The following is a 27174-nucleotide window of genomic DNA, read 5'->3' as shown; positions in this document are numbered from 1 at the left end:
CCCCGAGCTGTCACTCTCAGTCACTTCGTCTCCATCAGATCTGATGCCAGCACCTCACAGCTTTCCCAACTGGCTATTGAATGCATGCATGAGTGAATGAATAATGGAGGAAAGAATGAATGAATGATGATGAGCGGTGCTCAAGGAGCCCGTGAAGGATGTTTTCCCTAAGGAGTGCTTGGAAGTGAGTTCCTCGGGCCTGGAGTGCCTGAGGGGTCCTCTGGGGCAGGTGGCTGGGAGTGGGGTGACGGGACTGAGGTTCCCTCCCGGGGGACCTGCTCGTGACCCTTGGGTGACCAGGCGGGAGCAGGGGAGGCAGCTGAGCTTTGCTCGCACCGAGCCTGTGCTCACCAGTTCTGGCTGCATTTTTTTTTTTAACTCAAATGAAAGCTGACAGATGGCAGCAGCATAATATTCTCACTTTCTCTACTTCCCACAGGCCTCCTCCAACACAGCCCTCCAAGCTCTGAGAACTCTCTGACACATCTTGACCATGAGAACGTGGCTGACTTTTGACAGGTAAGTTCTCCCCCACATCCCCTCCCCACTGCTGCACACGTCACAGGGAAGTCCAAAGGCCGTGTGTTGTGGCCAGGTGGTGGGTGGGGACTGCCTCGGCCTTGACCAGGAAAATGGAGCCCCACAATCTACTGAGTCTCCAGGGAAAAGCAACGCAAAGGTCTCTGGTCCTGCAGCTGCTGTTTCTGCCAGCGACAGCACGCGGTGATGAGACTCGGTCCTGAGCCAGGAGCCAGGGAAGCGGCTCTGGCTCCAGCATTGCCTTTATGGCACAGGAAAACTCAAGCAGGCACTTTCCTCGCCATAGCTCTGCTTCCTTGCCTGCAAAGTGAGGGCGTGGAATTGAGCAGACCAGACAGGCCTCTGCCATCCATTCCAGGCTCCAGCCAAGGCCATGGGATGGGGAAGGACCGTGGGGTCAGCACCACAGCTGTGTGCTACTTCCCCGGGGACTCTGTCTCCTTTTGACTGCTCTGCGGACCTCACATCCCCTGAGAGCCTGCTCTGGGTTGTGTGTGCACTGTGTGTGTTCGTACTTACATGTGTTTGGGGGAGGGGCACGCATGCTTTCTAGCAAACTCTACTTGAGGTCACACTCAGCCACAGAGCGCCACCAGCCACACGCTGGCCCTATCATGGCCCAGTCATTTGAACATCTTTCATTGCCAGCTGTGCCCTATCCTCTGTGCTGACGCTGAGACCCAGACATGAACCAATCACGACATTGGCCCCAAGAGGCTCCCAGTCCAGTGGAGGAGGTGGACGTGCAGGTAGCCCCAGCACAGCACACATCAGTGAGGGCACCGGGACTCCTTTCCAAAATGGGTTTGCTTCTGGGCTGGTTCTAGGAAAACGATTTACAGGGGACACTTGCGCTGGGCTTTGAAGGATGAGCAGAAGTTTGGCAGGTACAAAAGGGAAGAAGGGCCATCCGGGCTGAAGGGATGGAGGGCACAAGAGGAGGAGTGGCTGGAAGTGAGGCTGGGAGAGCACAGGCTCTGAGTGCCATGCCAAGGAGCCTGGGTGGGCTCAGGGGCTGGAGGAGGGTGCAAGTCCCTCAGGGCGGGGGGTGAGTGTCTGGGAGAGGCCTCTGGGCTGGGGAGAGGCTGAGAGCTGAGAGCAGGGGCTCACGTTGGGAGGGCCCAGGGCAGGATGTCCCTTGCTGCAGTGTCTGTGGCCCGGACTCACGGGCCCGGGGGCAATGCTGCAGCCTTCCAGAGAAGCCACGGTGCTCGGGGCTGCTGCGCTGGGAGCCGCTTTAGCCCCTACATGGCCTGGCTTCCCTGCTTCCTGGGGCAGCCAGCTCTCCCCGTCTCCTCTGTTCCTGGAGCGTAGCAGGCCGCCTCCCTAGAGCAGTGACCCCTCAGGGACTGGATGTGGAGCATACCCACCCTATCAGCCTCTCTCTCCTGGACTATAGCAGAATGGCTCCTGCCTGGCCTCTGGGTCGCGGGCACCACCTCCCAATGTTATGCTTTCACTGTTTCCTCTCTTGGTAGGGCTCAAAGCACGAGCATGTCTGTTGTGTCTTGGGCATGTGTACAGAGCAGGCTTTGGTGCCGAAGGGAGCTGCACTCCATCTCTGTCCTCCCTGGGGTCCTCAAAGCCCCCGTGTACCCACACCTGCCTCCTAGGGTAGTTCCAGAAGCAAAGGCAGGCAACTGTGTGAGAGGCGGGCACAGGGCCTGAGCAGTGGCCACACCCACATTCTGTGTCCTTCAGCCAGCTCGTGTCGCTGCCATGGAGCAAGTGGCTACTGATGGGCAGTGATGGCCTAGAGACACCTGTGAGTTCTGGGTTCCAAAGCTGTCATAAAAGGAGCAGGCACTTAGCCCAGAGGGTCTGAGTTCAAATCCTGCCCCCAGCTCCTGATTCCAGTTTCCTGTTCAAGTGACTGGGTCATTGACACCCAAGTGGGAAACCTAGATTGAGTTCCCAGCTCCCAGCTTCAGCCTCAGCCCAGCCTTGGCCGTTGTAGGTATTTGGAGAGTGAGCCAGCGGGTGAGAGCTCTCTCTGTGTCTGGCTCTGGCTCTGGCTCCTTGACTCTTGATTGAATAAATAAATAAATGTTTAAAAAGAAGCTGGTAGAAGCAGTTAGCATCGCTGCCTTAACAGGAAGTGAAGCCAAGTGTACTTGACTTTCCCTCAGAAAGGTTGTTCAACAGAACTTCCCTGACCCCCCACTCTGTTCCCGGCACTGGTGAGCTGGGGGGTCTCCGGTGAAGAGGGTGGCCCCTTCCCCAGAATGGGATGTCACAAAGGATAAAGTGCCCTTTGAGCACCAGGGGCCCTAGAAGCCACAGCCACAGCCGAGGGCAGGGAGAGGCAGGGCTCTGTCCCTGGAGGGCTGTGAATCAGGGGAGGCCCCAGGGAAGAGGGGGCACCTGCACTGGCACGGGAGGGCTCAGATCAGCAGGACTGCAGGAAGAGCCAGGTGGCATCCCAGGCACGGGGGCGGGCGTGAGCAAGGGCGTGGCATGGGAGTCACAGCATACTGGGGCGTTCCTAAACGCCGAGCACCCTGCCCTGCTGTCGGCATAGATGCCGTCGGGAGAGTCACATCCAGGGACAGGCCCCACGGTCTGAGAGGCCACTGTGAGGTCATGTGTGCAAGCTGTAAAGCCACGGCTGGCGGGGGGGGGGGGGGCCTTCTACCACTTGTGCTGGCTGGGGCACAGGTGACCTGCCGCCTCTGTAGCAGTCCTGGAGACGGTGCTGTGTTCGTGCTGGGGGCTGGCAGAGACATCAGTAAAACTGGGCCCCTGCCAGATACAGAGAGGGAGGCGGACAGGCCCTGGGGTGCCGGCTCTGTGTGGTCACTGATGCTCTGGTGGCAGTGTTCAAAGTGCTATGGGAAAGCAGACAAGAGAGCAGCCAGAGGGCCAGAGCGAGTGGCCACCACCTTGTGGTAACCAACAAAGGAACTGCAGGAACTAAGGGTCACAGAGCACAGAGAGGCCGCACAGCTGCCCCAGCACACACAGCTAGGAAGCTGTACAGCCAGGCTGAGCCAAGTGAGACTGTGCTCAAATGATCCTGGGAGCTTCTCTCCAAGTAGGAGAGGCACCCACAGGTCAGAGCTGTGTCTGTTTTGCTTGCACATAGTAGGCACTCAGTAAAAATGCACTCACTAACAGGAAAGCACAAATACATGGATGAATTTGGGCCCAGAGTTGAGGCAGAGAGGCAGAGGAAAGAGCAATTTAATCATCCTATGTATCTAATGTTAAAGCAATTCATAGCATCTTCTCCTGGGTTTTCTTCTGATTACAAAAAGCAATGTGTATTCATTGAGAACAGTTTGGAAAATACAGGAAAAGAAAAAACTCAGGACAGAGATTTAGTGAATTCCCCTCTTGCCTTCTTTTTTATGGTTATACACAGATTTTTAAAAATATACATATGCATTTGGGGTTACGCTCCATGTTCTATTTTTTAACTCAAGCCGGGTTCCCGAGCCAGGCCGCCAGGCAGGGCTGGCTGTGGCTGTGCCCCGGAGGAACCGGTGGCAGCTGTGTGGTGCCCGTCTCGCCCTGGACATTTGACCTTCGGGTGTTCTGCATCTCTGGCGGGTGCACACTTGATGCTATTTTTAGCTTGGCCCCTCAGGCCTGCACATAATGGACGCCTTATGTAGACAGCCACCAACGGCGCGTGAAGGAGCGTCCCACCTTAAAGCTCCCTCGGCTGTCGGAGAACAGGCCTGCTCCCTGTTCCTTCTCCCACCAGGAAGGGGCCGGCACTGGCGCTCACAGCCCTGCAGGCTGCGCCCGGGGGCAGGTGGCCCAGCAAACACACTTGTAGGGTGGGGTTCCTACAGCACAGGCTTTGCCTGGAGTTGGCACAGCTGAGAGACTTCCTGAGAAATTGCTGGGGTGGGGTGGAGGTTGCAGCAGGTCCTCGTGTGGTTGCGCTGGGCCTTCTGGGGCCTCAGCATAACGCCATACCTTTGCCAAGGACCTGCAGATGGATGACATCACCTGACATCCGGTTTGTCCCGATGTCAGCCCTGTGTGTGAGGTGACAATGTGCCCATTTTGCAGATGAGGGAACTGAGGTTGAGGTGGGGAAGTCATTTGCTTGTGGTCACACAGCAGGGACTCGACCTGCATTTGGGTCTCTGAACGCTGAGGCCAGGCTCTCCCCGCTCATCGACACTGCATGGGTAAGCGCACCAACCGGGCCTGTCTCCACCTGCTCCGTGTCTCCTTCGCGTGGTATTGTTATCCAAAACGGAAATACTTTCGTTCTCACCTGAAAACAAGACGTGTTTATTGAAAACGAAAATACTTACGTGGCCTGTTTCAAAAACACAGCTCTCAGCATCTCTGGACCCTCCCCTTGCGCACGAGATGAAACCTACCAGCTGTGAGCTAAGGGCCAACCTCTGCTCCCTGCCTGCTGCCCATCCCCGCCACCCCCCCGCCCCAAAGCTGGGCTCCCTGGCACTGGGTGTCTCCATCATGGAGTTCAATACCGCCAAAGTTTCCTTAGGATCCACCTTGGGACCAGAAAGGGGCTCCCCGGGGTAGGAGACCTGCAGCGTGCTCATCTCCGAGTGCCAGGGATCTGCTCTGGGCCACACTGAGTCAGGCCCAGGGGATGGACTGGCTCCCACCCAGTGTCCTTCCCAGGACAACTGAGCTCTCATCCAGCCATGGAAGTGAGCCGAGGCCTGCTTGGCAGCTGCCAGCCCCACAAGGAAGTGGCTGCCTGGCTGTCCTCCAGAGGCAAACGCAGGGCCAAGTCACAAGGGCCCGACCCCGGGCAGGCCAGGCCCAGGAACCCCGAGGGGTGTCCCAGATGTGTGCTGAATGAGAACCTCCACCTCCATGCAAAGCTGGGTCTTTTAATTTTTAATTTACTATTTGAGAGGCAGAGAGAAAAGAGGAGAGAAGAGAGAGAAAGAAAGAAAGAGAGCTCATTGCAGTCTGCTGGCTCAATCCCCAAATACCCCGACAGCTGGGACTGGGCCCGGCAGAGATCAGAAGCTAGGAACTCAGTCCAGGTCTTCCATGTGGGTGGCAAGGACCCCAACTACTTGAGCCATCACCCGCTGCCTCCCGGAGTCTGCATTAGCAGGAAATGCGAGTTGAACCCAGGCAGTCTGCTGTAGGGCGGGGGCGTCTTAACCACAGGACAAACGTCCTCCCCACCCCCAGCCTCCACTCCTGCACTCCCCAGACCCAGAGCCACAGTACAGCCTGCGTAGCACATCCCCTCCTGTGATGGCGGCTCTTTGACCCAAGTCTGGTGCTCCCCAGGAAGGATTCCTAGGAGCAGCATCACAAGCTCCTCCCACAGCCAGGTGGGAGGACAGTTTTCCAGGACACAGTGTGAGCTTAGTGAGGGCAGGACCCTCACTCTGATTCGGGCCACAGCACCTCAGCCTCCCTGACGCTGCGGTTCAAAGTGTTATTGTGGAAGGCGCACAGCCTTTACAGTCCCACAGCCTTGGCTCCAGCCATTCCTACCACTTACTAGCTAGGGACTCCATCTCTCTGCCTCAGTTTCCACTTCTGCAGAATGGGACCAGTGACCCTAACGTGTGAGGATGCTGCATCTCCTGGGAAAATGCTTTTCACAGCGTCCACACAGCAGCCAGCACACAGAGAACACCTGTCTGTGGTCCTTCCTCTGATGGCCTTGAGAGCCTCTCTGAGAAATGGCCCGGCTGCTTGTGGGGTGACAGCCTCTGGCCGGCACAGGGCAGGCTGCCTGTGACACCTCAGTCTCTCAGTAGCCTCTTGTGAGTCTGACATATTCACTTCCAGCTGTGAGAAAGTGGGTTTCTGTAACACGTTCATTGAACAATCAGCTTCCAGGAGAATGTCTCTCACGCATTTGTTCATTCGTTCATTTACCCTACAAATATCTCCAGCACTTTGCCTGCCTGCGAGCCATAGAAGCAGGTGCAGGGACCTTGCCTTTAAGGAGTTCCAGCTAAGCAGTACTCAGAATCTGAGGTGGGAAAGTCCAACCCATTCTTCAAAGACCGAAAAGCATGAAATATCCAAGAAGAGACCCAAGAAGACATTATCACATGACCTGAACGTGGAATCTCAATCAAAACCCCAATGAAATTTTCCATAAAATGATTACAAGGTACATACAGAAAAATGAACAAGGAGGAGTGGCCCAGAAAAATGCATTGTTGGTGAAGGGCTAGGCCTGGAGCTCAAGGGCCTGGCCCAGGGAGGCCATGAGTAGCCATCAGTGTGCAGGAAATCTCAGCACACGGAAGCGTAGCACTGGGCATTAGCGACAGGAAGACAGCTGTTGCCTAGCATGTTAGCAAGGCGCCCAGCCAGCCGCTGTGGGGGAGGTGGAGAGGAGCAAGACTTCCCCAGTCCTTCCCCCAGTCCTTGCTCCCAAATAATCCCAAAGTAGTCAAAATGCAGAAAACCATAAGGGGGCTTAAAAGAGAGAGAGAGAGAGAGAGAGAGAGAGAGAGCGAGCCCTTGTGTCATATTGGGATAGAGGATGCTCCCTGACATAGCAAACCAAAGCCAGAAACTGTGAAAGAAAAGAATTAAATAGCCATGGACAGAAAAAAAAATCCTAGTAATTAAGGCCAAACTAAGAGACGTATATCCCCTCGTGCCTGATGGGTGAAAGGGGTCTGAGCACTCCCCCACAGAGCGCTCTTCAAGATGAGGGGCAGCCCGCTCTGGGAAGGCAGACTGAGAGTGGGAAGGAGCAGCTCACAGAAGGCGAGAGCTGTGCAGGGCGTGGTAAGCACCCAGGAACAGGAGCCACGTCGTGCTGTTGGTCTGTTTCCAAGCGTGAGAACAGCTGGGGACATGAAGGTGGGGGATCCAGCCCCTGGAGCCCTTTTGGTGGGTGGCCACCAGCATTTTCAGATCTTCACCTTTAACCCAGGGGTCCACTTCCAAACAGACGTGCTAAGGGAGTTGGCAATCAGTGCCCAGGATGGGGTCTGGAAGGAGGCAGCGGTACACGCTGGTGGAAGGTGTGGAACCTGGGGTTAGAGGAACCTACTTGCAAGCTGCAGGACCCTGGCAAAGGTGCCTAACACCTCAGAGCATCTGAGGCCTCATCTGGAAAGTGGCATGATGTTGGTGATGGTGGTGGTGGTGGTGATGGTGATGGTGGTGATGATGGTGATGGTGGTGATGGTGACAGTGACGGTGATGGTGACAATAGTGATGGTGATGATGATGGTGGTGGTGACAGTGATGGTGACGATAGTGATGATGATGGTAATGGTGGTGATAGTGACAGTGACGGTGATGGTGACGATAGTGATGGTGATGGTGATGATAGTGATGATGATGGTAATGGTGGTGATGGTGACAGTGACGGTGATGGTGACGATAGTGAAGGTGATGATGATGGTGATGGTGACAGTGATGGTGATGATAGTGATGATGATGGTAATGGTGGTGATGATGACAGTGACGGTGATGGTGACGATAGTGATGGTGATGATGATGGTGATGGTGACAGTGATGGTGACAATAGTGATGATGATGGTAATGGTGGTGATGATGACAGTGACGGTGATGGTGACGATAGTGATGGTGATGATGATGGTGATGGTGACAGTGATGGTGACGATAGTGATGGTGATGGTAATGGTGGTGATGGTGACAGTGACGGTGACGATAGTGATGGTGATGGAGATGGTGACGTTGCCACCTCCATAGGCTTGCTGTGAGGCTTGGAAATTCCTAGCACAGGGCTGGGCCATAGACAGTGCTGAGTCCATGTTAGCTCATCATAGTACTGGTTAGAGCAGTTAACGAGAAGCAGCCAAATTGTCCGTGCATGGAGAGCCAGTGGCTACTGGTGGGAGGAATGGGCCCAGTGATGCAGTCACCTGAGGGTGTGCACTCTTGGGTATGAATAGGTGCATGAGATATGTCAGTGAATGGGATTTTTGTTTTTTAGGTTTTATTTTATTTATTTGAAAGGCAGAGTTACAGAGAGTGAGAGGGAGAGACATGAGAGAGAGAGGTCTTCCATCTGGGGGTTCACTTCTCAAGTGGCTGCAGCAGCCAGGGCTGAGCCAGGCTAAAGCCAGGAGCCAATAGCTTCATCCAGGTCCCACACTTGGGTGGCAGGGTTCCCAAGCACTTGGGCCATCTTCCACTGCTTTTCCCAGGCAGAGAGCTGGATCGGAAGTAGAGCAACCAGGACACGAACAGGTGCCCACATGGGATGCTGGTGCTGCAGGCAGAGGCTTTACCCACCCCAGTGTATGATTTTCTCAAAGTGTCAGGAAGGTGCATTTGTCTGAGGATCTAGAGAAGGGATAGTTGCTTCTTGCTAGTCACCGTGGTTGTGTCCCCACAAGTTCCTGCCAGCCCTGAATTAGTGAACCCTGAACCCTGCTCCTGGGGGAGCTGCAGCATTACACTCCCATGAGCCTCTGCGACCAACGCATAGCCGTGTTTCACAAGTGTTGCCGTTTGAAGACAACTCGTTTAACATAGATTACTGATTCGTTCACACGGAACTCAGGGCCAACGTTTTTGCACTCATGTGTGAACAAAGCTCGTGGAGCACACAGCTTCTCCGTCAGGCACGTGGCCACTCAGGAACGTGGGACAGCACTCAGCACTGCACGTGGGAGCCAGTGGAAAACAGTAAAATCACCCAACAAATAGCACAAAAATGCAACAAACACGGCCCTAACAAGTCTGCCAAAAGGACATTTGTCCACAGGACAGGAGCTGAAGCAAGAAGACATAGCAGCCCCTTATTTGTCCTCATCTGGGTACGTGGACATCGGTGACTCAGAGTTTTTTCTGCCACTCTGCAAAAGCGAGCATTGATTTGGGAGATGACAAATAAATATAATCGACTGGATCAGTTTGCAAATGTGGAGTCCGTGAGTAACGAAGATCGACTGTATCCGAGATGGTGGCACCTTAGACCACCTGTGCCGCTACCGCCAAGTCCCTGAGCCCAGCAGTTCCGAAACAACAGGTGTTTGTCACAGTTCTGGAGGCTGGGAAGGCCACGGTCAAGGTGGACTCAGGGTAGAAGAGGATCTAGTGTCTGGCTCATAGATGCACCTGTGCACTGCGTCCCCGCACGTGGAAGGGGGAGAGGCCTCCTTCAGCTCTGAGAAGGACATTGATCCCCTTCGGGAAGGTTCTGCCACCAGGACCTGTCGTCATCTCCCAAAGACGCCACCTCCTGAAGCTGTCACCTCCAGGGACATCAGCATTTAGCCCATAGCAGGCGGTCATGGCAGTGGCTGTTATCAGAATTAAGATTACAGGTGATGTTTTCCTTCCTACTTTGTACTTTCCATGCTTTAACTTTTGATAGTGGATACATATGATATTGTCAATCAAAGCAATAAAGCTATTTTTACTTTGAAACAAATTTCTCTTTGATGCAACTCCATTGTCAAGAGAAAAGGCCCAACTGAAGAGAATGATAAAGTTTCCTCTTTCATACATGAATATTGCTTCCTATGCACCACAGACTTCTAAGCCTTGTATGTCTGCTAACTCACATACTTCTCCCCACCAAAATGCCTGGGGAGCTAGGTTCTGTTGTAATCCCATTTTATGGCTGAGAAAACTGAGGCAAAGAGGTCAGATAACTCACCAAAGTCACAGCCAGGAAGGGGCAGACTCCAGAATCGGTGCTTTCAGCCAGCGTTCTGTGTGTACCTGCTTGGGGACTGTAGCCAGGCCTTGTCCACGTGTCCTTTCACGTAGATGGGGACAGCACCAGGCACTTCAGGCACCTGCACTGGGAGACCCCCTGTCAGGCCCTCCGAGAAGGCCCTCAGAGAAGGCACTGCCAGCCCAGCACACAATGTCTCCCACAGTCTCACTCCCTCTCCCTTCTCCCCTCCTCACAGGCGCACCCTCCTACCAGCCCTAGCCGCACCCAGCCAGCCCCTTGCCCTTGAGCCTGGCTTGCCTTCTCTTGCTTCCTGGACCTCCCACTCCTCCGCAGAGGCTTCTCCCCATCTGGCAGAGCTAAGGGCTCCTTCCCTGACCTCGCAACCCTCCAGTCCCCCTTCTGCCTTGGAGCTTGATGACCATTATCTCACCGTTCATCTGTCCACCTGTCCCACCCAGGAGTTCATGTTGGAAATCTCTGTATCGTCAGCATTTAGCGCAGTCCTCAGGTGTCTTTTCTATCAATAAAAGGGTGAAGGAGGACTAAATGGACAAAGCAATGGCGATGCCTAAGCTTGTGAGACACGCCCCCTGCCACAGAGCAGGTCAACCTGGCTCATAGCAAAGTAGTTGTCCAAGCTCCATAGGACTGGGGAGGGCTGGGCTGCCTGGCCCGGAGCCTCCGTGGCCACAGGATCAGGAGGCAGAGCGGTCAGGGCTGAGAGACCCACTCTGGCCAGGGTGTAGTCTCTGCGGCTTCTACAAAACCCCCACCCAATGGGAAAGACCAAGAAAGGCCCCATTCAGCTTCTCTCGGCACTTCCAAGGCAAAGGATGGGGGTTTGGATTGGCCAGGCCAGGGACATCTTTTCTAAAATAGCTTCATGCATATTCAACGGCTCCCTGAAATAGCTGGGGCGGGGGCTATTTTAAGCTGCTTCTACTCAGCTGCCCACACACAATGGCATCTACCTTGAGCGTGTGAACCAGCCAGCAGCCAGGAAGAGGGAGCAGGACAGCCTCAGGAGGCTGCGATGGCTCCGCACCACCCCTCCTCCACCCCTGGCTATGTTTCTCCTCTCAGGGACTCTCCTACATGAAACTGAAAGTCAAGGTTACTATGACAACTCGCTGGAGGATGTTCCCCATCTGAGTGGCCGTACCCGCTCGGATCACAGCACAGATGCAGTGGGGCAGCCCTAACGGGAGACACAATCCCCTTGCCCGTGAGTCAGGACGTCTCGGTGCCTGCTTTCTCACTGCTGGCACTCAATTCTTACAGGCTCCCAGCAGCTTGGCAGTGGAGGCTGGGGAGGGAGGGAGAGGCTGGGGGAGGGGGTCCCAGGGGCTACCCAGCTCATGGGTAGCCTGAAAACAACTCCTAAATGAGCAGACACGTGGGGCACTGCCAGTGTGAGCACCACATTGCTTGCTGGGGAGGCCAAGGTAAAGAAGACGCGGTCCTTCAGCGAGCCACTGAATACATTCACGGAAGTGTAGCTAAGCTCTGATGTTGTTTCCCCTCACTACAAGAAAAGATTCCAAATGAAGTTGGAAATGCAATGTAGTAAATGCTGGAGTTAGAAATACAGTGTTGTGGGCTGGCACCGTGGCTCACTTGGCTAATCCTCCACCTGCGGCGCCGGCACCCCCGGTTCTAGTCCTGGTTGGGGCGCCGGTTGCTCCTCTTCCAGTCCAGCTCTCTGCTGTGGCCCGGGAAGGCAGTGGAGGATGGCCCAAGTGCTTGGGCCCTGCACCTGCATGGGAGACTGGGAGGAAGCACCAGGCTCCTGGCTTTGGATCGGTGCAGCGAGCCAGCCGTAGCGGCCACTAGGGGAGTGAACCAATGGAAGGAAGACCTTTTTCTGTCTCTCTCTCACTGTCTATAACTCTCTCTCTCTTTGTCTCTCTCTCTCACTGTCTAACTCTGCCTGGCAAAAAAAAAAAAAAAAAAGAAATACAGCATTGTGGAGCCAGCACTGTGGCACAGCGGGTAAAGCCACCACAATCAACTCGGCATCCACATGGATGCCGGTTCAAGTTCTGGCTGTGCCACTTCCGATTCAGCTCTCTACTAATGTGCCTGGGAAAGCAGTAGAAGATGGCCCAAGTCCTTGGGCCCCTGCACCCATGTGGAAAACCCACAACAAGCATGTGGCTCCTGGCTTCAGCCTGGCCCTGCCCTGGCCATCGCGGCCATTTGGGGAATGAACCAATGGACAGAAAAATCTCTCTCTCTGTCTCTCTCTGTAACTGACTTTCAAATAAATAAATCTTTTAAACACACACTTTTAGAAAGGCAGAAGCTAGAACTACAGTGTCATGAGTGCTGGGATTGGGCAGGCAGCACTATGAGGACCAGGGCCGGGGTTGAGATCGACGGCAGGGTCCCCAAGGGAAGGAAGCCATCTGTCTGCGGAGGTTGGGAAAAGAGGTTCGAGCAGAGATCAGAGCTTTGCCTATGTGCCAGGCAGGTGGTGGTCCCGGGGGTAAGCACAGCAGGTGCAAAGAGCCAAGGTAGAAAACAGTTCAGGGTGGCTGGAGGAGGAGACGGAATGGTCAGAGGCAGGCTCAGGAGGCCCCCGGAGGGTCTGCTGGCAGAGGAGCTCTTTGGGGCCATTGGTGCATTGGGGCAGCTTCCTGCCCGCACTGGGGCCTCAGAGCTTCACCCTGCCGTCATAAGGAGGAAGAGTGTCTGGAGGAATCTGAGCTTAGGTTCAAGGCAGGGTTGGAGGGGCGTGGGGGCGGGGTTAAGAATGAGTTAAAAATTTGTTCCACCTTCTCAGGAGAAGTCCCGCAAAACCAAAATGCACACGGTGGCCTAGGGGATAAAGGCTGCGGGTCTTAGCTGGCTCTGCTGTGGGACAAGGAAGAGCGGGTGCTCCCTTTCTCTGAGTGTGTATCCCTTCCGCTGCGCCATGGTTACCCAGGGAAGAGCTGGATTTGGTTGGAGACACCTCGAGGAAAGCAGGAAAGGCTGTTCTGACCCTTTGAGGAAGGCAGGGGCGCGGAGAGGCCGGGCCAGAGCACAGGTGGAGCAGAGGAGCAAACTTGTCCATCTCCAGCCCACCTGGCGGCCAAGGCCTGCCCACACAGGGCTCCTGGGCTGACTTCCCTGATGGCTTTGAGAACCATCCACAAGAATCCCAGCCCCCAGAAGCGGTCCCACGTTTGTTCTCACCACCCCAGGCCTCCTCCCACGCATCCTGTCTCTCCTCCCTTTGTTCCTCCATTCATTCACTCGCTCATTCCGCCGGAGCCACAGCTGGGAAATCGTGGGCTTAGGTAACGGCTTCTGGGCTGCACCCTCAGGGATCTGTGACAGCCCTGCCACTACAGGGGAAGCAGTGCCGCTTCCGTGTCCGTTTCTGGAGAGAGAGCTCTTTGCTTCCAGAGAGTCTCCAAGGGACAGGTCACCACCACGAAAAGGTTAAAGACACTCTGCTAGAGATGGGAATTGTTTTGTTTTACAACAAAGATGAGGTGGCCCCCAGCACGCAGCCGAGCTGGCCTGGGGCCTCTGAGTGCCAGGGGACGGATCGAGAGCCCTGACCTGAGACCGCTCTGCTTTGCTCTCTTCCCCAGCACAAGCACCGTGTCTCTGCGAGGCCCATACTCAGCAGGTGAGGCGTGCCCTGCCTGGCGTGCACAGATACAGGAAGCTGGGAGGGGTCTCACACAGGAGAGCGGTCTGGGCACTGAACAAGGCTCTGAAGGGCCCGGGCAGCTAACATTTGTTGAGCAGCTCTTTAGACTTTTAAGTCAGGCTGTGCCCCCCTTACCCCCCACTGGAAAGACTGCAGGGAGTCAGGAGCCCCACAGATGCTTCCACAGCCCCAGCATTGTGACTACCAGTGATTTCTCGTTTCTTGCAGGTGGTATCCCGAGGCCTCAGGGCCTTTGCACTTGCTAATTCCCATGGACCTCCTTAGCACATGGTTCAATCCCTTACTTCCTTTGGGTCTTTGCTTAACTTTATCCTTCTCTGAGAAACTCTCTTTGGTCCCCTAATTGACATGGCAGCAGCTCCTAGTGCCCCGACCTGTTTCCTCTTCCCTCCCTCTGCTTTGTTTGCGGGGCAGCCCTGGCCCGCGCCTAACACGCCTGTGTGTCTACATTGTGCCCAGTACCTGGAACAGTGCCCAGCCCAGAGAAGAAGCTAAATGCACATCTGTGGCATGAATGAACCCATTCTGATCACGCTCCAGTTTTCCTACATTGCTTCCATCACATCTCATGCTCTCGTGTCGATCCTGTAAGAACCACAGGATGGGTTGCATTCTCCCTCTTGCCACTTGAGAGGCAAAGACTCCCAGCAGCTGGAGCCACTTCCTGGGTCCTGGGGCTGTCAGAACCTCTGGAAGGTGTTGACGCTGCCTTCACCAGGGAGCCCTGAGCCAGACAAAAGGCTGCACTTGACATGGTAGTTACCATCCAGCTGTGTTCAGGTTGAGCATGTCCCACGAGTGGCCGAGGGAGCCAAGAAAACTGTGGCATGGGACCTGATGGTTCCCAAGCCCCACTCCACCATGTTGCATGTCAGCTCCATTTCTGGACGAGATTATGTAAACTGTGACTCCAGGCTTTGGAAATACTCTAGAACCCCAAAGGACGCCTCGAATGCAGCAAGATAGTCACTATGTGACCCGGTCCATTGGCTTACAATAGCATCCATGGGTGCCCGCTCTCTCCCACAACTGCTGTCACCCTCAGTGGCCAAGACAGCGAGGCAGGATGCAGAGGGAGCCATGCCACAAACCCCTGGAGGTGCCCAGCACTGGCTACTGAAGATTACCATGGTGAACCCTACCCAGAGTGCGCCTGGAGGGAGCTCATGACCCAGCAGGGCAACAGAGAACTGACAGGTCCAAGGGCCTTGTTCATTCCTTACCCTGTGCCTAAAGGGCTCCCAGGGGCCTTTGGGATGGGGATATCATAAGTGCTACAGGGGTAGTGGCGACCTGGGCTCACAGGGGAGGGTGGCTGAGCTGCGCCTAAGGGAGGAACAGTGTGGCCACGGGGGGAGGTGGCAGGGGCTCGAGTGGTTAGAGTGTGGGCAGATGGCTCTCCCGTCCAGGGCTGTGTTGGGAGCTGCCCCACCCCACGAGGACTTTCTGGTACAGTGGAGGAAACAGGCAAGGGAACCAAGACGCGCCCGCTCCCCGCACCCCTGCCGCCTCGTGCTCAGAGGCCTGCACTTGGCGTGTGGAAAGCCCCAGCCTGCAGGGGCCCGCAGCGCTTCCTGTGGTGGCAGGGCCGATGTTCCTGGAGGCCGGGGTCCTGCAGCGTCCCTGATTTCAGGCTGTCCCCACGGTGGGCCCCACAGTTCTGCAGTGCAGACCACAAACACCTGGCACCCCAACGGCAAGGCCCAGCCTGCGCGGCCGTCCTGGCATGTGTCGCTCTGGGAAGGAGGCCGGCGAGGGCTGGCCTTCCAGGGCATGACCGGGACCGTGGAGGTGCAGAGACACCAGGTCTCAGCCTGGGGATTGGCAGTCAGGACCGGTGTCCAGAGAGAAGGGACAGAGGCCCCGCCCACACGAGCATGCATTGGAAGGGCAGAGGCCGGTGCACCACTATGGAACTGCAAGAGGGGTCTCTGCTGCTGCCGGCCTCCAGAATCAGACTGAACCAGGGTCCAGCCCAGCCCCTGGCAGCGGGGAGCCGTGCGCCCTCACCTCCCTGGGCTTCCAGTTCCTCCCCACCCAAGTGAGAATAACGCTCTCTACTTGGCTCGGCTGTGGTGAGAACTCGATGAGATGATGCATAGGTATCAGCTCACCCAGCCAAGCGGTCCATGCCAAGAACCAGTGGGATCCATGCCGAGCCTGGGGCAGGCTGTTCTATCCTCTGGCTGGCCAAGCCACCTGAAAAGCAGACGCCACAACCCCCATTCTACAGATGAGAGAAACTGAGTGCGGGGAGATCATCAGAGCGCCTGCAGCCCCAGTGCCAGCATGAGGCTGTAACAGTTGCGGTCAGTGCAGGCTTGGCTCCTCGCCAAGTCTATGGAGGTGACCTCTGACCCCAGCAGGAGGAAAATGCCGGGGGACCGGACAGCAGGGAGGTCCTGGAAAGGACAAGGGAGCCTGACCTTGGAGGAAACGGTCAGCGGCCGTGGTGTTGGGAAGGAAGGGCTAGAAGGTCATGGGCGCCGGGCAGAGCTGCATGGCCAAGGTGGTTAGTGGCTTTGGACTCACACAGTGGTGACCTGGAATCCAGCGGGCTGGGCTTCCCTCTCCCACTTCCTTCCTGTGCCGACTGCTGCTGAGTCACCTGCAGGAAGTCGGCGTGGTGAGCAGGGAGGAGGAGACCCAGATCCTCCAGCGCCTCTGTCCCCGCCTCACCTCATGACCCCAGGCCAACCACTTCCCCCGCCTGGCGCTCAGTTAGCACATCTGTGAAGTGAGCAGCCTGCCAGGGGCTCCTTCTCGGAGACCCCAGAGGGCTCGAAGGGGGCACTGCTTCCTGGGAGGCATTTAGGACAAGAGGGCCCTCGGCTGGTTACCAGTTAGGGACCCAACAGTCATCTGGGCCCCTTCTCGACTTGCTGAGTTCTGTGCATCGGGACTGTTTCCAGCAGGCAATGGGACCAGGAGACGGGCAGAGGGCAGAGCCTCCAAGCGCTGGAATGGCGATGGCCCCCAGGGCAGCCACCACGAAGGGCCACCTGCAGGTCCTAAGCCTCCTCTGGCTTGGCTCCACCCTCTACCAGCCGCTTTGACCGCGCATGCATTCGCTATTACTGAGTCCCGAGCCCCAGAGAAGGTCGGAGTAGGGGTTGTCAGACACCATCCTGTGGGGAAGCACACAGCTGGCGTGGGCCTTCTCCTAGCTGCCCGCAGCGGCCACGTCCAGCCCCAGGCCAGGCAATGACCTTTGCCTTTGCTCAAACCTAAGGGAAGCTTTGGGGGCTACACCAAGTTCCCAGCCATTTAGAAGACTTCCCGCCAAGGCCTGCGTCTTGGGCAGTGTGAACCCTGGGCTGTGCGTTCTCCATCGTTTTACAGCTCCAGCTCCGTGCAGGGCCGTGTGTGGCTTCGAGGGGCTCCTGTGAGTTGAGAGAAGTTTCTTCCAAGGCTGGAAGGATGGCTGGGCAGTGGATGACATCAGAGCGGGATTGGACACCTGTCTGTGCCTCCTACGCCCCGGGGGGGGCTTGCGGGCACGTGCACTCCTCAGTGGAAGGCTCTTTCCTGCCAGCCAGGGTCAAGCTGACTTCGCGCGGCTTTCAAGTCCTTTTTGATGCAACTTTGTCCCTGTCTCAGCCTCCATGCCCTGGATCCCTCCTGTCTTGGGGGCTGCTGCCTCCCCCGCTGTTCCAGGCAGCTCCAGGCTTGATGTACCCTGTCTGTTTCTGCATCTTTCCACGTTGCTCTCTAACTGGACCACCACTTCCTTGCCCTCCCAACCCGCCTCAGTCCTCGTCCTGGTAAACTCTCATTCAAGACCCGGTTTGGAGGTCACTGCTTCCACGACACCTCCCCCAGCCCCCCCTGCCCCCTCCGCACAAACTCTGTGACTTCCTTTTCACTGCCCTTCGAGCCCCCTGGGCACACACCTGTACGGCTCCTCACCCACCAGGACTGCGTCCCAGGCTGGGCAGGGCTGGACGCTTGGTGGAGGCAGCCCCGGTGTCTGCCAGAAGGAAGGGAAGTGAACTCCCTGGGGTGGCCCCAGGTGGAGCAGCTCCGCCTCCCTGGACACGGCCACTGCTAGAAGCTGGGAGGAGGCACACCAGGACAGTGCGTTAGCTCACAAGCCCGTGCCTGCGCGAGAACCTCAGAGTTTCTGGAGGGAGCCTGGGGCGCTGGGGCCGAGTCCCTTTGAGGGCCCCACTGCCACAAGGGTGCGCCCCCTCCCGCACCGCCTCGCCCCTGCTGGGCTCCTGTCCCCCTCTGAACAGTGGGGTCATTTCTTAGCTGGCGCCTGTGGTGTTTTTGCGTAGCCACCCGAGATGCCGGCCACAGGGTGTTGGTGACTCTTCCTTTAATTCACTGACCCGTCCATCAAGGCTGCCAGGGCCCACGCAAGGCCAGGCCAGTGCTTTGGGTACTGGGATCACAGGGAGGAATCCGACTTGCTGCCCGCCCTCGAGGGGCTCACAGCCTGGTCAAGGAGACAGCAGTGCTGCCAGGAGTACAGAGGGCCATGGGAGCCCTGAGGCGGCCGGCTCTGAGCTAGCCCATGGTGGCTGTCACCGTAGATCCCGGCGTAGAGAGGCTGGGGGAGGGCCTGAAAGACTCCAGGCACAGAGGTCACAGCACAAAGCATGTGAGCCCTGGGTGTGGCTGGGGTGTGGACGGAAGATGTGGCCTCAGCAGCCCCAGGGCACTGGGTGTGTAAAGATGTGTGCCCGGGCGTGCATGTGAGACAGGCAGGAGAGCCAGGCTGGCACAAGAACTTCCCCACAGAAGGCCTGGGGGTGGGGGCTGGGCCCTTGATTACGTAATGACTGAGCGAATGTCAGTGGGAAGTGCTATGTCTGAGCTGGGCAGCGGATCGCAGAGTGAATGGGCTTTGCAGGACATCGGAAAGAACCTCGAAGCCAGAAGGGGTGGACACGCTAGGCAAGGTGGTGGCTCACAATGATCCATGGCCTCTCCCTGGGCCCCTACCTCCCTTGGGGCCTACCAGCCAGGCGGAGCCCTGGGGAATGGGGGCAGGGGCAGGAGCAGATGGGGACAGGCTAGATCTGTAATAGGACACATGCTGGGGGCCACCTGTGTCCTGGCAAAGTGCGGTGCAGGGGCGCCTTGTCTTCTGTGTTCTGGAGTCAGCCTGGGGCTCTGCGGGAGGAATCCTGACACCGAGGCCGTCCCAGCTTGTGCGCTGTTGCAGCAGGGAGGGTGCATCTTGTTCTGCTTCAAGTGTGAGCTGCCCTGGGACCCCGAAGGAACCTCTCTTCAAGCCCGTTGATAAAACGCACAGGCCAGCTCTCAGCTCCTGGGGAAGGATGAGCGCTTTGGAGTAAGACCCACCTGGAGCCTCAGTTTCCTCATCTGGGAAGTGGGCAGAGTACTGTGCTCCCTCCCAGGATTCCTATTGGGAGGATTAAATAGACGTGCAATGCTCAGCCCAGAGCCCGCTCCAGAAGCCGTAGCAGTGCTCATGTCCACAAAAGGCAGCCTCGGCAAAGGGTTTGCCCTTTTGGCTTTATACACCACATGCTGCTCTCTAAATTTCATTGTACTACAGTAAGGACCCTCAAGAGCTACGTTCTCCACAGATTTTTAAGTGTGCAGCCCACTTTTGTCACAGCCATAGGTGCAGCGGATCTTAGCGCTCCTTCATCTTGCTTACCTGAAATTTTGTGCCCCCAGATCAGTTCCCCGCATCCTGTTGTCAAAGTCCTGGGATGCTTGGGGCCCCAGAGGAGGCCACTAAGGATCAGGTGGCCCAGAGCAGATCCCAGGCAGCAGTGGGAGCGGGGCCTGTAGCACTAACCCTCGGTTGGTTCAAGCAGAAGCTTGGGATGCAGCCCTGGGTCTACAAGATGGTGCAGGCCAAGCTGCACTGCCTGAGCAAGCCAGGAACCTGCGGACCCCACTCCTGGGCATAGCTCAGTGCCCCTGGCACTTCCCCTTGTCTAGCACTCCGAGGACATCCTGCTGGAGACTGGGAAGTTTGAGGCCTCAGGCCAGAGTGGGGCCGTGGTCAACTTGGACGTGCTCACCCTCGAGGTAGCCTGGGGTCTCAGATGCTCAGCCGGGCCCAGGCCTGGCCCCCAAGCCGGCCTGCAGAGGGATGGTGTCACCTCCTTGGCTATGGGGCCTGCACAGGCATCCCAGGGCCAGTGGATGCTTTGGGTGTGACAGTAGTATCTCTTGGGAGGGGCTCAGTGGTTTGGGCCCCTCTCCCCTTTGTGCCATGAGCATGCGACACAGGGTACACTCCCTGGGGTATAGTTAGGGGCCAAGCAAGTGCCAGGCCCTTAGCAAAGTGAGCTGAACTTGAAGTTCCGATTCACACAGCAGGACCGAGCTCCAGTCAGACTCCTAGGTTGGTGCCTTGTCCCTGACCATGGCAGGGGAGCAGAAGTAAGCTCAGGGGAGGAACAGGGCATGTGGCTTGGGGTGAGAGAATGTTCTAGCCTAAGTAGAGCTGGGTTTTCCACTTGCCTTCCAGGCTGGGGGTGAAGAGGGAGGGGGGGCAGGATGCATTCATGATGGGCGGGGGTGCTAAGCCAAGAACCTGGAGCTGAGCAAAGCTTGGGGGAAAGAATGGCATCTCCAGTCCGCTCGGAGCCAGTGGGGCCCCAGCTGGGCATTGGAGCTCTGGGCTGGTCCGTTCCCCTCCATCCCAACACAGTGCTTCCACCCTGCTCAAACGCATGTCGTGGGCGCTGGACCACTGGGGGGCGGAGGGGCTCCAGCTTCTGCTGCGGGTGCAGGTGAAAACGAGTCCCAGGCTCCCCGCTGGGGGGTGGGCTCCATCCTGCCCAGGGTCAGGGGCCACCATGGACTTGGCTTCTCACAAATGATGCCCAGGCCAAGCTCTGCGGCCCCTGGCCTCTGAGGGCTTCAGCATCCCAGAAGGCCCGCATCACAGAAACCCAGGGACCGCCAGACAGTGCCAGACTTGGGGATGAGTCAGTAGAGCAAGGGAGTGGCTTTGAAGAGACAACAAAGGGAGAAAGCACAGGTCTGACCACCTCTGCCCACACCACCACGGTCACTCACATCCCAAACCCAGCTGTGAGATGGGCCCCTCTTCCTTGTCCTCAGGGACCCCACCGCCCACCCCAGCACATCTCCCCGTGCCTGGGATCGGCAGCCTCCCCTTTCCGCCGTCTGTCTGATGTGACTGCCAGACCCTGATCCCCGGATCCATCTCTCCCTGGAAATCGGACCACAGCAGCCCAGAGTGGACTCTTGATGGCTGGCTTGGAGCGTGCTTCCGACTCCCACCTCTCACTGCCTTCTCTTTGGGAAGAGGCTTGAGCTCCTGGCGGCAGAGCTATCATAATCTGCACAGACACGGAGCAGGACGGCTGAGCCCTGGCAGCCCTGGGAACCCAGCCCCTGGGGGTAGGACAGTCGGCACTGTCGCCGTAAGCAAGAGGCACCATGTGCTTGGCCCCATGGGGAAGGGTGGGAGATGGGTGGGAGACAGGAGTCTTACCCAGACTGGACAGGGCCCGCTGCTGGGCCCCTGTGATTCCAGGGAAGAGATGAGAGGGTGGAGAAGAGCCCAAGCAGGAGGCCAGCCCTGGGGGGAGGACACAGCTCCCACTGCCTCTCTAGGCCCGCAGGAATTCCCAGCCCTGGCCTGGAGCAGCTCCCATAATTACAGCCACACACACACACACACACACACTACCACCCGGCCCTTGGTGGGTGTGGGGCTCCTAGGAGCACCAGCCTTGGCCAAGCCTGGCTACGGCGGGCCAGGCTGAGCTGGGGAGTGGGGGGCTCTGTGGGCCTGGTGACCAGCTGCCTAATGCATCACCACAATCAAGCTTCCGACCCAGGAGCCCGCAGCTCGGCTTCTCTCTGGAGCGGAGCATCCGGGTCCCAGCGGCGCAGGAGTGCAGCGGCGCAGATGCCTGCCAGGAACAGGCTGTGGGGCCCTGGGAGGAATCCACAGGGAATCGCCTTGCAGCCCTGGCTCTGTGGTGGTCTCCCCGACGGCCTCGTGGCGAGAGGGAGCCAGAACACGTCCTGAGAGCAGCAGTTGCAGCATCGCTCTTTGGAAGGGTCCACCAACTGCCCTCCTTCTCAAGACAGCCCGGCATGGAGCGCGCGCCCTGCCCCCACCCCAGGGAGGGGACTCAGGGTCCCTGTGGGCTCTGGGGAGCCCCGGCCCAGCCTTTCAGCACTGTGCAGGGGAGACGACGCTGCTGAGGCCCCTGTGGAAACCATTAAGGCGCCCCTTGCCTTGGTCACCCCTCCCTGGAACTGCCACCCTAAGCCTTCACCTGGATGCCTTGTGGGTGGGTGAGCAGACCCCGCAGCCGACCACCTGGCCCGGGAGATCTGATGGTCACTGGACAGTGCTGGATGTTCACTCGGCCTTGACCTTCAGCTGAGAAGTTCTTCACACGTTCTCTTCTGTTACCACGAGCAACACTCATTCTTAGAAACAAGGCAAACAGAACTGGGACTTCCAGTGTCACAGACTCATGGCCAGGCACTGTGCTGGGCTCTCTCCCTTGTTTTGTCTCATCGCTCCTTGTGGTAGACTTTGAGGTAGGCATCACTAACCCCCTTTATGGAGAAGGAAAGCTGAGCCCAGAGAAGTTAAGAAACTGGCTCAACGTCACACAGCAGAGCCAAGATCAGAGCTCAGGTCTTCAATATCTAATTCCAGCATCCCTTCTTTTATACTGCTGCTTGTCTCCAGGACCACGGGTGTGCTTGCCGTGAGGACTAGACAGGATGGTATGCATGAGCTGTGTTAGGGACTAAGCGTCCCAAGGCATGTTCATTTTCACTACTCCTGGCCTCCCAGAGACTGTTTGGGAAGAGGGAGAGTGAGGGTGGGAGGAGAGAACCCGAGTCTTATCTCATCTCATTTTTGCTGGGATGCACGTGCAGCTGGGCCACAGGCATGGCTCGATCTGGCAGCTAACATGTGTCACCAGGTTGGCAGACTTATTGTGCCCACACTCTTCACCTTCACTCCCTTTAAAAAAAAAAGATTTATTTATTTATTTATTGAAAGTCAAGAGTTACAGAGAAAGAAGGAGAGAAGGAGAGGCAGAGAGAGAGAGAGAGAGAGAGAGAGAGAGAGGTCTTCCATCCACTGGTTCATTCCCTAATTGGCCACAATGGCTGGAGCTGAGCCAATCTGAAGCCAAGAACCAGGAGCTTCCTCCTGGTCTCCCACATGGGTGCAGGGGCCCAAGGACTTGGGCCATCTTCTACTGATTTCCCAGGCCATAGCAGAGAGCTGGATTCGGAAGTGGAACAGCCGGGTCTCGAACCGGCGCCCATATGGATGCCGGCAGTGCAGGTGGCGGCTTTACTCATTATGCCACAGCGCCGGCCTCACCCTTCACTCCCTTTTGCGGTGACCTCAGTGTCATCTGCTGCCCTTGGGCTTCATCTCCACACAGCCCGACACATCGGCTATCAGCAGGTGCAGCGGGGCCAGGGCCCCTGCTGACTCCCGACCTCACATCCCACCTGTGACTCCTTGCCTTCCGGAGGATCCTAGGGGGCTGCTGGTGTGGGTCACGTGACTGCCACCGTGGGCCCCGTGGGGTGCAGTGTCTGTGAGACAAGTGGCCTGCTCACTGCTGTGGGCAGGGTAGTGGTGTCCCAAGGAGGGAAGTCCTGCAGGAATCATGAGTAGGCCTAGTTCCTGAGGAATGTCAGCCAGATGGAAGGGAAGAGGGTGCTGGGCAGACAGAAAGCGAGGCTGCTCCTTACCCTGGGGGGAATGAAACAGCCAAGGTGTGATATGAAAATGGAGGTCATTTGCCTTTGGCCCAGCCTGCCAACCTGTCTTCCTAGAGATAAGCAAACCTGGGCTCCCGAGGCCCTGTGTGCCCCTGTCACGGCTAGCGGTGAATTTCTCAGATCCCCCGGGTTGTGCGAGTCCCTGTTGTCCCCCACTCCCCCTGCTTGGGAGGGCCCCTTCCCCACTGTCTCTGCCCTCACCCCAGCACCCCAGGCCTCTCAGAGAATGAGAGATAGACAGGGCTGGGTAGTGAGGGAAGGAAGGGAGGCATGTGTGACATGAGGGCTGCTTGCTCATCGGCCTTCCCTAGGCCCCCAGACTCGGTGTCACTTCATCTGCACGTTAACTGTGTCCCAGCTGGGCCATGTGGACCCAGCCTGGAGCCACAGTCATCAGCAGGGGCTCAGCTCCCCACTGGCTCACCCACCCCTCTGCAACCTTGAGCTCCCTCCAGGCTGGCACTGAGGGTCACAGCAGGCAGGGAGGGTTTGTAGGTGAGGACGAGCCCCCTGTCTTGCCAGGGCTCAGCAGGCTTTGAGCAGAAATGGCATCTCAGTGCCATCAGTGTAGATGATCAGGTCTCTGCCCCCTGGGCTGGGTGCTGGAAGGAAATCCAGCTGGGCCAGCAGCCACTGGGGCCACTTCTGGGTGTCCACAGTTGAGCAAAGCATCCATTGCACCTTAATCACAGAGCCGGTCACCAGGCAAGGAAGCCCACAGATAAAGCAAGGTTACAAATGTTGATGCCTGGCAGGCTGGGGAGGAACCTGACACTTACCTGGGGGCCAGGGACAGCCTCCCCAGGAGGTGATGTGTAAGGTTGGAGAAGAGTCAACTGGCTAAGGGAGAGATCTACAGGCAGGGTGTGCCAGGAGAAGAGCATGTGCAAAGGCCCTGTGGCAAAAAGAAGCTGAGGGAGAGGGAAGTGAGGCAGGAGGGGACACGGGAAAGAGACTGGTGTTTGTCTCCAGCAGAAGGAGGCCTGGGCAAGGAGTAAGCAGGACGGCCTGAGGCTGGCTGGAGTCTGGGTTCAAATCTGGAGCAGAGGACATTTGGGGGCACTTGCACAGGGACAGGGACACCCTCAGGACAGGGCAGGTTCTGTGAATGAGAAGCCGGCAGAAGGCGCCAGAGGGGCCGCCTCGGCTGCGTGTGTAGCATCATGACAGTTCCGTGAGACTGACGAGGGGTGCAGAGGCCTGGGCCTGTGAGGGGGAAGGTGGGCCCCTGTTGCATTTGGGGGAGTTGGGGCAGCAGCACGTGCTCTCCTGAGCAGCCCCTCGGAGTGTTCCACCCATCACGTGCTGCGGGGACCCCTGAACAATCTGGAAACAGGCAGGGCTTTCCCCACGGATCTGCTCCGGCCAAGGCCACGGCGCGGGCACTACCCAGAGGGGCTTGATGCCTGGGACAAGGCCATCGTAAGACATACATCCATGGTCAGATCTGCTGCGTGTCAGGGAGGGCACACCAAAGTCTGTCACTTTCTCCGTCCACCTGGCTCCTGCCCTGAGAAGTCCACATCCTGAAAACACCCAGGCCCAGATCAGCCCCAGAGGACTCTGGACAGGCTGCAGCCTGGGGTCCCGTTGACCATGCCGGAATCCCTCGAGCTGTCAGGGTGAAAGCCTTCCCGCACCCTGGCCACCCCACTGAGGCCGAAGCAGCAGCCTAGGGCAGACAGGGAGCAAGGCAGGCGCCCTGAGGCCTCTTCCTCCTGTTGATTGAATGATCTCCGATTTAACGCCTGATTAACTGATCAGTTGATTTAATGGTTGTTTAAGGGTCACTTAGCAAACCCCAGTTCTGGCCTAGACACTGGGGGCCGGGCAGTGCAAGGAGACACCCTGACTGCATCGCTCCTGGCACAGGGCTGGGCTGATGTGCTTGAGGCATTTAATCCTCCCGCCAAACCTGCCTCTGACAAAGCCTCAGCTCGGGAAAAGCCCACCCCAGCCCGCCAGGCTCAGGGACACGTCCTGGCCCTGCTGTCCGAGGGGCCCAGGTTGGAGATGAAACCGTGCCTCGCTCTCTACGCTGTTTCCACTCTGCAGGGCTCCCTACTCGGCCGCTGCAGGCCTGGGACAAGAGGCACCATGCGCTCCTAGCATGCGGCGGTTCAGGGCTCTCCTCGCCCTCCTCCCCGGGCTCCAGTGGGTTCCTTCCAGACTGAGCCTCATAGCCCCTGTCCCCCAGCCTAAGGTCACATGGCTCTGAGACTCACCACCAAACCCCATTTCCTCAAATCCAGGGGACCCTCCAAAGCGCCCTGGCAGATAAAACTTTACCTTGGAGAGGGAACACAAGCAGGAAAACAGGACTCAGTGGGACGTGCTTGGCTGGCTTCGAGCAGTGAGGTTCCATGGGAAGAAGCACTGGGTGTGTGAGTGGGAAATCAGGCCTTGACTTCCCCTCCTGTGGAATGGGGATAATGACGCTTTTCCTCTGCGAGGCTGGGAGCATCGGGTGAGGGGCGGAAGCACTGGTGAAGGGAAAATGCCGGCCCTGGGATCCCACCTGAGATCCCCCACCCCCATCTGGCCTCAGGAGACCCCAGCTGCTCTGCCACACCTGTGTGGCTCTGACAGTCCCTTGTGGCTGTCGCATCCAGCCCAGGAAGTCTTTCTCAGCTGGCCGCCTGGGGAGGGGTGTGAGCCCCACTGGAGACAGCACGCGGCCTGGGCAGAGCACCGGGGGTCGGCCAGCCTGGGAGCAGTTGGGTGAACGCTGGGTCCTATCTTCCCAGTAACTCTGTCCACAAAACTGAAAATGTGGTCTGGCCTCATCGTTTCTGTGTGTGTGTGTGTGTGTTCCCAGTACGTTTCCTCCCAAATTTTAAAACCATACGTAACATCAGGGATATTTAATCCATATGGTTCTGATTCCTTAACACATAAATCATCCGAACGTTGTTCTGCAGGCTCTGTCTGTGCATCTCTTTACATAAGTGTTTCACTCACTTTTTTTTAAGATTTATTTATTTTATTTGAAAAGCAGAGAGGCAGAAGCAGAAAGAAAGAGAGAGAGAGAGTCTTCCATCCGATGGTTCACTCCCCAGATGGCCGCAACTGCCGGAACTGCGCTGATCCAAAGCCAGGAGCCAGGAGCTTCTTCCAGGTCTCCCACGTGGGTGCAGGGGCCCAAGCACTTGGGCCATCCTCCACTGCTTTCCCAGGCCATAGCAGAGAGCTGGATCAGAAGTGGAGCAGCTGAGATGCGAACCGGCGCCCTATGGGATGCTGCCACAGCACCAGCCCCATCACTCACTCTTTCTCCAGGGTATCCAGGCAGGGGCCCTGGGCGAGGCTGCCTCCTCTGTCACCCTCCTCACTCCCCACCTGAACTGGCCAGATGCCTTGACCTCTGTCTGCCTGCCAGTGGCACCTGCCACTAAGGCTCGCCCTCAAGGCTGGGGGATGCCCTGGGGAGGGGCGTGGAGGAAGACTTGGCCACAAGGGTCACAGGATCGATCCTTCTTCTCAGCTGGTTAAGCTGCCACTTGAAACGCCCACATCCTATATCGGAGCTCTGGTTCGAGTCCTGGCTGCTCCACTTCTGCTCCAGCTCCCTGCTAATGTGCCTAGGAAAGCAGTGGGTCATGGCCCATTACTTGGGTCCCTGCACCCAGGTGAGAGA

The 27174-nt window shown here is 57.4% G+C and overlaps 1 protein-coding gene across 4 annotated transcripts in view; it reads left to right on the top strand.

The window, feature by feature from the left end:
* HIVEP3 (HIVEP zinc finger 3) overlaps positions 1–27174 on the top strand; it is a 488676-nt gene that overhangs the window by 320728 nt on the left and 140774 nt on the right. For all 4 annotated transcript variants that reach the window (XM_062191080.1, XM_062191077.1, XM_062191078.1 and 1 more), the window contains exon 3: positions 440–519. The gene's annotated coding sequence lies outside the window, so the exon portion shown is untranslated. The remainder of the gene's footprint in view (positions 1–439; positions 520–27174) is intronic.

Source organism: Lepus europaeus, chromosome 5 (genome assembly GCF_033115175.1).
Source record: "Lepus europaeus isolate LE1 chromosome 5, mLepTim1.pri, whole genome shotgun sequence".
NCBI classification, from domain to species: domain Eukaryota; kingdom Metazoa; phylum Chordata; class Mammalia; order Lagomorpha; family Leporidae; genus Lepus; species Lepus europaeus.
The sequence above is the reverse complement of the archived record's forward strand: the minus strand, read 5'-3'. Positions and strand labels throughout refer to the sequence as shown.